A 10245-nucleotide genomic window follows, 5' to 3' on the forward strand; every position below is an offset into this window, starting at 1 on the left:
CTGAAAATACAAAGCAACCGGGATGAAATTTGATATTTAGGATTTCTCTTAAAATTTACAGTCATTTTAATTTTGGTTTAACCAGACCATTTGTAGCGGCCAAATTAAATGTTTGCAGTATACAAGCAAAAACAAGTTGATGCTTGATAAATCTCGCTCTAACTTAACTTACTCGTCTGTTTTTTACTCAATTTATTTTTATTCAGTTGGCCTCTTTGTCACAAACATCATGATAGCTCCTGCGAAAGAGCCTCCTTAACTCGGTTGGTATTGACGGTGCCCTTTTGTTGAAAAGATCTGAGTTCGAATCCCGTCGAAGACACGAACAACTTTGACAAGGACTTTTCAGTGGAAGATGAGTTAGCCGGTCTCGTACGGTATTGAATTTTTTTGTCCCACCCCACAGTACAAACAAACCGGTCAGAAGAATACAAACAATTAATAAGCATAATACACTGGTCTCATAGCCTGTGTTGCTTCAGTCATAACTCCAAAATAGCCAATAGCTCTCCTGAAAATGACAGAAATATTGATAATCGAAAATTCAGCTTTGAACAGTATGAGACAAAACAAAAGGAAAAAAATATATTTCGCAATGTTTTTTTGTTTAGTGACATCGTTCATTATCATAACAATTGGATCTAGGGCTGGCTTGGACCGTATATGCTGTAGACATAAATCGATTTGACAAATTTTAATAAGTAACCCTAAATATCAAATTTTATTAGATTCCAGTCAACCTGAGGAGAAATGATTTCAAATCGTAATGCCAATAAACAAAGAATTACCTATAATGAATAGTAATTAAAAAAAAAAACCCTTGGAGGTTCAACAGCCGAAATTGCATTGCATCTCAGCCGTATGACCAAGTACTACACACAAATTCGCGCTGGTAAGTCCTTTTAATTGATGTTTCAGAATAGAATTTTAGATTATCGATATCTCCATCTTTTTAAGAGAATATCACGATGTCTGCGACAAATTTACATTGTTTAATGAGGTCTTTCATGTCCGACAAATGTATCAAGTTATGAAATGTCGATGTTTTTTACGCTATACTTGTCTAATAATTGCCACTACTATTGAAACCCAAATTTAAACGATTTGACAGATTATAATAAAATTAGAATCCTATGCACCATTCTCATATAAAATCCTATACAGACAATATAAAATAATTAGTTAAAATCATTTCGCCAATTGAAACAGTCCTATTAAAACCAAAATCGAATCATGGTCACTTTCTTATAAATGCCATCCAGCCAGAGTGGAATTATTGCGGTATGTACCTTCAACACGTTTTATCCCTTTATGTACCTACAAATTGTTTAATTCAAACAAAAATTGAGATGGATCGAAAAAATTTTCTTAGGATTCCAAATTTCAATAAAATCTTTCCAGTCACCTTTCTGAAATAACTGGCGTACGTACGGACAATAGCTATAATTTGAGAGAGAGTTTTTACTATAATTTGACAGTTCATATTTTCAAAGCGATTCAAAAATGATAACTCTTCTCTCACTTATGAATTTAATGAAACTTTAATAGGATCTCTGTTAAAAATTTAGAAACAAATGGCAGACTCTAGGAAAAGTCTGGCTATGCAGAGAACATCAAAATGAAACAAGAACAAAATATAGAAAGGAACTTAATTTAAAATTGTGTACAGATCCTATGAATTGGCTTGTTAATGTGATTGATAAATGCCTCTAAATTCATATTTTGAGCAATATGATGCCTAACTTGTTCACAAATGTACATGAATATCTAAATTGCTCTGATTTATCACAGTGATTATTATACCACTTCTGAGAATCAGCTGCGAGTAATATTTAAAATTCAACAAGAAATCATAATTTTATATTCTCGCTTCCATTTTAACATTATATATTAATAATAGCAAATTAAGGGAATCGATTCCCCTGAGCACAGGTTATGTTGGTCGTCATCGCAATCGTAATATTTGTAATAGTATATTAAAAACTGTGATACGTTATATTGACAAAATAATGTAAAAAAAAAACAAAACGAAAACACTTCTTATCTCACAAATTCACCTTCAGAAGTTTCGAGGTACCATATAATTAATGCTATCATTATCCAGGAAGGGTTGTCCTCAAGTTTGGAAGATCTAGACAGGTACCTGTTGTATAATCTGCACAGATTTAAGTCTAGCATATATGAGTAGTTTTTGGTAATGAGTATGGGATGTGATAATGTATTTTATAAACAAACTCGCACAGTGTGAAACCGCAGTCCCGCTTATTGAAGGGCCACAGCGGCTTGAAAAAAGTTCCATGTTTGGTCTCAAGAGCAGGGTTTTCGGATTATGTAAAAAATAAAATGTATAAAAATAATAAACGAAAATAAAATCCTTTGTCAAGAATATCATTCCAGTATCCGTCAGATAAAAATGCGGATTGAACTATCAATCGAAAATAATTTTATCTAACGATATACTTTCAATTTTAATATATGAAGCCCGTAGTGTATTTTATTTGCAGTGAGAAACTTTTTATACCAGGTGTAATTTCATAATTATACTCATGCAGGAATGGTTTGTCACTTCTTTCAAAATTGTTACAAGAAAGCTTTTCTTGCTGGTTAAACAAGATATATATACTGACTACTGCAAAAAACATACTACATATAATGGAATGCAAGTCAGTGTAAATTATGATAGATGTAGCACAGCCAGTCGACAATATTTCAGACATTTAGATTTTTTTCACAGGTGCTATTTTTTTCTTTTCCTTTTTGTCCTCTGTTGTAAGGAAAATATGAATCAGAGACAAACCTTGACCTTCAACACGTAACCATTAACTGAAACAAATCGAAGCTCTCCATTCACGCAAATCAATATTCTGCTTTTAAAAAGAAGAAGAGAGAGAGAGAAAGAAAAAGAAACAAAAGAATAAGCTGAGTTCTTATGTATTTTGAAAAGAAACGGAATTTATAGAAACGGAAGAGAAGTATCCAAACTACTGTTTGCAGCGTTGTCTTCACTTTCGTCGTTTATTTATTAAGATAATTTTTTTTAGAAAAAAATTATGCTTTAATTTGAGATTTCGAACCTTCATCTCTTGGACGTCTACAATTTTATCTAAGAATAAGGACAGAACTTATTATAATGTACTAATTAATCAATTCTGGAGACCTGAGGAATATTAATGGAAATGGAAATTCAGTTCCCATCAATTACAGAGGCTGAATGCTTGAAACAGACGGTCGAAGTTGTGAACAGAGAAGAATAAGACTAAACACTGATTTTTTTCAAGCCTTTAGTAAGCAGAGAGAGAGAGAGATGGTCTCACATCGATAACTCTTAGTTGTCGACAAAAGATGTCTGGGCACACGGGAATGATGTTTGCTTCCAAAGCGCTATACCCCAAGGAGAGAAAAAAAAAAAGGACCGATATAAATTCCATTTTAGTCGCCGACTAGCGGAACTTTTTCTAGATCTTTTTTTCAGCTCATTCCCAGTTAGTTTTTGGCACAGTCAGGTTTCTCTCTTGAAAATTCAGGTTTATTACTCCGCAACTCAAGAAAATCGACCGTAGAACTGGTGTTATGTTATTTAGACAGTAATATATAATGTTAGAGGACATGAGATGGCTGCAGTTGTCTACCATCTCATACGCTTTCCCCCGATGCCTGTGAAATTATTGATGGCCTTAGGCAGCTATCAGACGGAAGTTGTCTATCTGTCTTTAAAAAATAAAAAATAAATAAATAAAAATAAAGAGCCTTGCATTCTCCCTTTGGGAATAAAAGGCGTTGGAGAATTGTAAGAGCTTACCATCCAATATAACATAATGTTATGGCCTTAAGGAGAATTTATGAGAATATCACGTTTTTGACGCGAGCTCGGCGACTTGTATAAAGATATAAATCTGAAATATAAACTTAAGTCACAACAAAGAAAGAGAGGGATGATTAGATCAGACAGGCTCAGAGGACGTGATGGAGGGGGGAGGGTATCCTTTTTTTTATGTATGTTACAGCAATCCGGTTACCATGGAGATATGTTTTTTTTTTTAAATCTATAAAGAATAGCAAGTTTATCGGAAAGAGTGTTCGCTTTCTGCATTAGTTTCCAAATTTTATTTAAGTCGGATAACTTCTGTCCATCTGTTACAAATTTTTTATGTAATAAAAAAAATTCGACGCATATCTTCCCCATCCCTCTTTAAGTGGTAGACGGTTTTCTTGTCCTATTTGAAGGACTGAAATGGCTTGAAAAAACAAATGCCATATTAGCTTTCAAGAGGAAGATTCCCGGATTATGTAACCTTTATCCCCCATGATACAGAAATGTATGACAGATTCTCAGCCCTCCCTGGGTGGGATTAGCATTAAAAAATAATTTAACTAGTATTTGAAGCCCAAGGCTATGTCATCGAAATTTCGGATAGCTGGGCTGTACCTACTTCTGTTTATTTATTTATTTTTTTTGGGGGGACCACTTAAAATATGCCTCTCCAGTATTTTATCTTTTATTATAGTATTTCAAAGGGTTTACTGGTCCAATAAATCCTTTTCAGAACTTTTATTTTCTTCGAATACCAGATAAAACTTTAAAAACTGTAAATAGTTCACGTTCGACTAAGTAAGTGATGAAAATTAATTTTAGGTTGTTGGTTAACGAGTGTTCATAATGAATATCATATTATCCAGATCTAACAATGTACATAATTCTCTCTCTTTCGAATAACGAGAAAGATACAGTGGTTATAAGAAGGGTTTCGTCCTAAAAGTATGTCTCGCTTAAGAAATTTCCATTCATCATAATAACGCATATTCATTCCACAGTTTTTCCATTTGGGAAAAATCCGTGGAATGAATATGGATATATAGGGAAATAAAATCTAGAGAAGAAAGTTTTTTTGTTTTTTTTTTTAAAAAAAAATTATTTGGTCTTTCATGAAGAAATCTAAGCAGCCAGTGTTACATAAATCTTGTAATGCTGGCTTTTTTTTTCTTTTTTCATGGATAGGCTGAGATTTCTTTAATTTGTATTTATATATATATATATATATTACATCATGCGGAAATTCAGCTGTAAAGATCAAACATGAAACTTTTCAAGTCACTTTAAGTATGTGCCACCTTATCCGTAATAAGGAGTGAGGTGGTATTATACTCGCGGATAAATTCATTCCCAACGTAATGACGTGCACAGACGTCCATGCTGATGGTGGGATTCGAACCTGTATCCTGTCAGTTGGAGAGTGGATACAGTAACCACTCGGCCGATCATGCTTTCATTTGCTTGATTTGCCCAAGCTGCAGATAGTAGATAAATTGTGTTGAAGCAGAGTATTTGGAGTTATGGTAAATTTATGTAGAATACAATACTTTTTCTTTTGCGCTTTGTCAAGTTTGATAGTTACTGCATCACTTTTTTTTTTAAGAGCACTTTTCATTTTTATAAAGTAACTGTGATAACAAGAGGGTGATGATCTATAAATGATGCAGCCATGTTTATAGACGTCTGTCACCGAAACCGACAATATCTTTTTTTGGGTTTCAACCTCCATACAGACAAGAATCTGTATGTCAACAGATTCTTGTCTTCAGTGTTGTAAAATTCCACCAGCTGTGGGTGGCCTCGAGAATGGGGTCAAGGGTTACATAGCTAAGTGATCCAGTGTTTGGAGAACAAAGTCGGGGCCGGCTGTCGACACACGGAAACTACTGTCTAGCCGCTTGGTAAAGAGGAAGGTGAACGAACGAAAATATCGCCAAGGTTTAAGGATACTCTGATATACGGTATACGTGTTTGGTTTTGAATATAGAAGATTATAATACTTTAATTTCCTCTACAGTTCTCATTTTTGTTGTCTTTTTCCGTTGTAATGGCAGGAATCGATTTTCAATCAGCATGCTCATTGATTTAAATGTTTCTTGAAGCAATAAGCGTTTCCAATTTTGTACCAGGTGGCACCACTTATGAGTTCTTGTTGGAAAGGTTAATGAAACAGAGGGACAGTTGTCCGAAACGGGACAGGAAGACATAAACTGGGCTCATAGAGGTAATGCCGAGAAGAGATTCGGCTGGAAGCGCAGGATATTTTCATTGATGGTCAGTTATAGCATTGTGTTGTAGGAAGAGTATTTAGAGGTTAATGTTAGCCTTTGAGTTTCACTCGAAATCAGCTTTTTTCAGGAGTCACTCGAAAGAGAATGACTATATAGCTCCAGATATTAATTGTGCAGTCTAAAAACTTGAAATATGGGCTCTCACTAACAGATCAGATAAGAATAGTACAAATACGTATGGTAACGAAAGTGTACACAAAAGGCATGAGAAAGATCATTAATTTCGCTTCTTTAACTTAGTTTCTTTTTTAAACTCTGGAATTACCAATGTTCCACGCTTATTTCTACTACAAGAGAGCATTCACTAACTGCACTGCATTTTTTTTTTTTTTTTTAAGAACGTATCATAGTTATTACGTTTAAAATGTGAAAGATCTTTAACAAGCTATTCACATTTCATTCCGATCTATTCTGTAAATAGTAGAAATATTTTTCTAAACAGTTGTTATTGCTTAATGTACAATAATATGTTAAATCTATCATTTTAAATAATTAGTTCTCAAATAATTTATTTTCTGAGACAGGGGTATCTAAATGTAGTTTATTTAATTTATGTAGGTAGGAGTAGAGAAAGATGATACCGAATTTCAAGTTATTTGCAGAATCGATAATGTATTGCTTGAATTTTCGGCTAATAGATATAATATTATGATTATTAAACCTGTAATAATTTTAGGGAATACTTAGTCTCCCGGAATGCACCTCTGTTCTGAAAATATATTGCTGGAAAAAAGTGTGCGATAAAATGTTTTTTTTTTTTTTTAAATTTTGTTTGTGCTTAAAGAAAAAGTGCTATATTTAATCTTTTTAACATTTTTTCTTTTTGTCTTCTAGCTATCTACCGTCCAGTCGACTGTGATAATGTTCTCATACTGTCCGCTGCCACTTTTAATGGATGCAGCAAATTTTCACATTTCCCACTTTACAGAGTGTATTGTAGTTTCTGTGTTTTAGATTTTTTTTTTTTTAAAGTCTGTGACTGCACAAGGAAGATAGATAGGGACGATGAAAATGTGCAAGAAAGAATACTGAAGCGGACATTCATGTATATAAGAAAGTATTAAAAAACATATAAATCACCAATTCTAAAGAGAACTTAAAGATAAAATTTTGCAAAGCGCTGTTTAAAACATATTGAGAATGCCATTTCCCGTCTTCTGCTATTTATTTGCGTAGCAAAAGATGAGAAATATTTACTGTCGTTTGTTGTTGTTTGCAGATGATCAATCAACTGCCTATTTATGAGATTTATGGCAACAGTGCGTAAAAGAATGTCTTTTTTTTTCTGTAGTTTTTCTACACGTTATATCCTTTTTTAGTAATGCTGCAATAGTCTTGCTGATTTTCGTATAATTAAATGATTTATATCAAGTACTGTGATATGCTGGGGATTTGTCGAACAGTCCTATTAATGATCTAGTAATTATTTTTCATATCTTATGTCCACGTTGTAATTGCATATTTGTCAAAAATCATACTATCAGCTTTTGTTTGTTCTCAACAAATAGTGAGTAGCATTATTTCATTTTTATTAGTAGTAGCTTTGAATATTAAATTATGTCTTAATGTCTGACTAAAGTTTGATAAATTCAACTTTATATTTGAAGTAATATATTCTTTTACGTAAAACAGCGTGTGGGGATGGTTCATGTTTGTCATCGCTGTTCCAAATTATAAAGTCGATTTACTATCATTGCGTATTCGGATTAAATGGCATTTTTACCACTTTGGGAAGGAGACGGGTAGATATTGTGTGAAAATCTCCCAGTTGTGCCTTTGAGATATATCTTGCCTTAATAAGCACTACACATACATTCCATACTATGTGTAATGGACGTTTTTTTTTTTTTTTCTCCCAGATCCAATTGGAAAGTTCTCCACTATCTTACAGACCGACCTCTAAATGTCCGCAATGGGCATCCCCCCCCCCCCCCCCAAAGAAAAGTAATAACAGTGTGTAAGAATATCGGACGTAGTTTCTGTTATCAGCATTTACTTTTAATTTGGGGGTGGGTGGAAATTCAATTCCTGAACCGACCGGCGTTGTTTCCAGGATTTATCATGTCCATTTTGACACACTGCTGTAATAAAAAAAATAAAAAATAAAAAAAAGTAAAGTTTTGTTATCGTATAGAGAACTTGTGGAACAACATAAAATTCGTTAAGCGTATGTGAGCAGCATAAATAAAACCTGAAAAAAAAAAAAGATTATAATCGTAATCAGTAATCTGACAGTAATCATCAATGAGTTGATCGATGTTCTTATCTTATTTATATAAGAACATCGTTTGACAAAATTGCTTCTGATAGCAATTTTATCAAACGTATAAAACGAATGAATTCCTTATTTACTCTTTTTTTATTACTATTTCGTGGTTTGTGAGAGCGTGAATAATAATACTTGATAATGTAAAATACTTGATTTAAAAATGAAATAACAAATTGATCTCCAGACTTTGTGCCTGAATTACACTGCAAGTAATGTAATTTAATCCAATCACATACTTTAATTCTAGGTCCTCGATTTTGTAATGTTTATTTTATATTTATAAAACAAGCTGTTATTTGCATAAAGTTGTATATATTATTCCATTTATACTCCATGTATTAGCATTTGTTGTAGCATAAAACAAAACTTTTTTTCTACTAATGCACGTTTTATGTATTGAGGACATTCTGGGGATAAGTCGAGATTTTTACGAATTATTTATTGAAGTTAATTTTTAAACAAATCTGTTTTGTTTTTTCCTTTGTAGTCCTTGAAACAACAGACTGTCGGAATAGTCCGGAAGCATATGTACTTGGGGAGGGGGGGGGGTTGAATGCAAACTTTTCAAGTCAATTTTTAGGCAATTATGTTTCCGTAGATTATACTTGAAGTGGCAGTTACATTGGAAGATTGGATAATTCTTTGACATGAAAAAAAAAATTTTTTTTTTCAACGCGAGTGAAATGATTATGGATTTCAGATCTCAAGACAAAAACATATTTCATCGTGAGAGTTACTTCAGCCTGTAATTGGAACGCTTAGTCCAACTTAGGCAGTTCGCTAATAATGCACTTAGCACTATTGCTATTTGGCACATCACTTCACAACTACCTCTAGAAGCATTTTAAGGGGACTTGGGCACCGCGATGTGGAAACAAGCAATACTTAACATATCGTGTCCATTTTTCTGCAGTTCAGTAGTTAGTAGCGAAACTGTCTAAAAACACTGGTAAATCAGGTATTCTCTCGTGTGAGAAGGGAATGCTTTACTGCCTTGTATTGCCCACCGCCATTGCGAACCAAGTCTTCAATGATCAAATCGAAATATATTTTGTCTGTATACTGCATTAATGTGTTACACGGATTCACTATTCGAAAGAAAATTTGTGCGTGTTTGTGAATATCGTTACACCTAAGAGAACTGGCAATAAAGATTCTAGTCATGTTGTTTGTTATATTTATTGAATTTATTGCATACACCACTCACGTACATTTAATACCAGCTTGTTTGTGTAGTATAGAGTAGTAATATTATGAAATCCATCTGCGAATTATTTTTATGTAATTAATTTTTGTCAATTTTTCATGGTATACTTCATTTGAGATCCCATGATCTTTATAATAGAAGTACACGATTTATACATACATTATGCGTACTGGACAGAACACGACGTTCCTATAATTCTTATCTTTTTTTTATTAAATTAAGGGGCTCTTCCCCTCTGCTTGCCGACTGTTATCAACTCCAAATCATTGGAATGGGCACTATGATTCCTTGAAATTTTCACTTAACTGATTTACCTACACTTATCCCTATATAGGTCAATCAGTTAAATGAAAAAGGAAAACATCGGAATTTTTTCGACCAACTTTATACGACGCTTTTATTTTTTGTCCAGAGCAGATAATAAGTCATTTATTTACACCTTTAACTTGGTGTAAATAAAAAAAAAAAAAATTGAAGTGTCTAGTCCAGTTAATAAATTAGAGCACTTCAAAATGTCTAAAGGGTGAAAAAAGTGCCCCTTATCTTTCTTCTTCAAATATACTTGCTATTAGTGGCACCATTCAATTGGTACAATCAAATCTGTAGAATATGGTTTTTCTTACGTTGCTGAGGGTCTCCTGGGTAATTCAATTTATTGCCCTAAAAG

The 10245-nt window shown here is 33.2% G+C and overlaps 1 protein-coding gene across 3 annotated transcripts in view; it reads left to right on the forward strand.

Annotated features, from left to right (window-relative positions):
* The window catches only part of BBS9 (Bardet-Biedl syndrome 9), a 347462-nt gene extending 337916 nt beyond the window's left edge, over positions 1–9546 (forward strand). For all 3 annotated transcript variants that reach the window (XM_090415673.1, XM_090415671.1, XM_090415672.1), the window contains one exon: positions 6937–9546. The gene's annotated coding sequence lies outside the window, so the exon portion shown is untranslated. The remainder of the gene's footprint in view (positions 1–6936) is intronic.
* Positions 9547–10245: the final 699 nt, after the last annotated feature.

The sequence above is a fragment of the Typopeltis vanoorti genome, chromosome 3 (genome assembly GCF_054136105.1).
Source record: "Typopeltis vanoorti isolate ZY-2024b chromosome 3, IOZ_Tvanoo_1.0, whole genome shotgun sequence".
Taxonomy (NCBI): domain Eukaryota; kingdom Metazoa; phylum Arthropoda; class Arachnida; order Uropygi; family Thelyphonidae; genus Typopeltis; species Typopeltis vanoorti.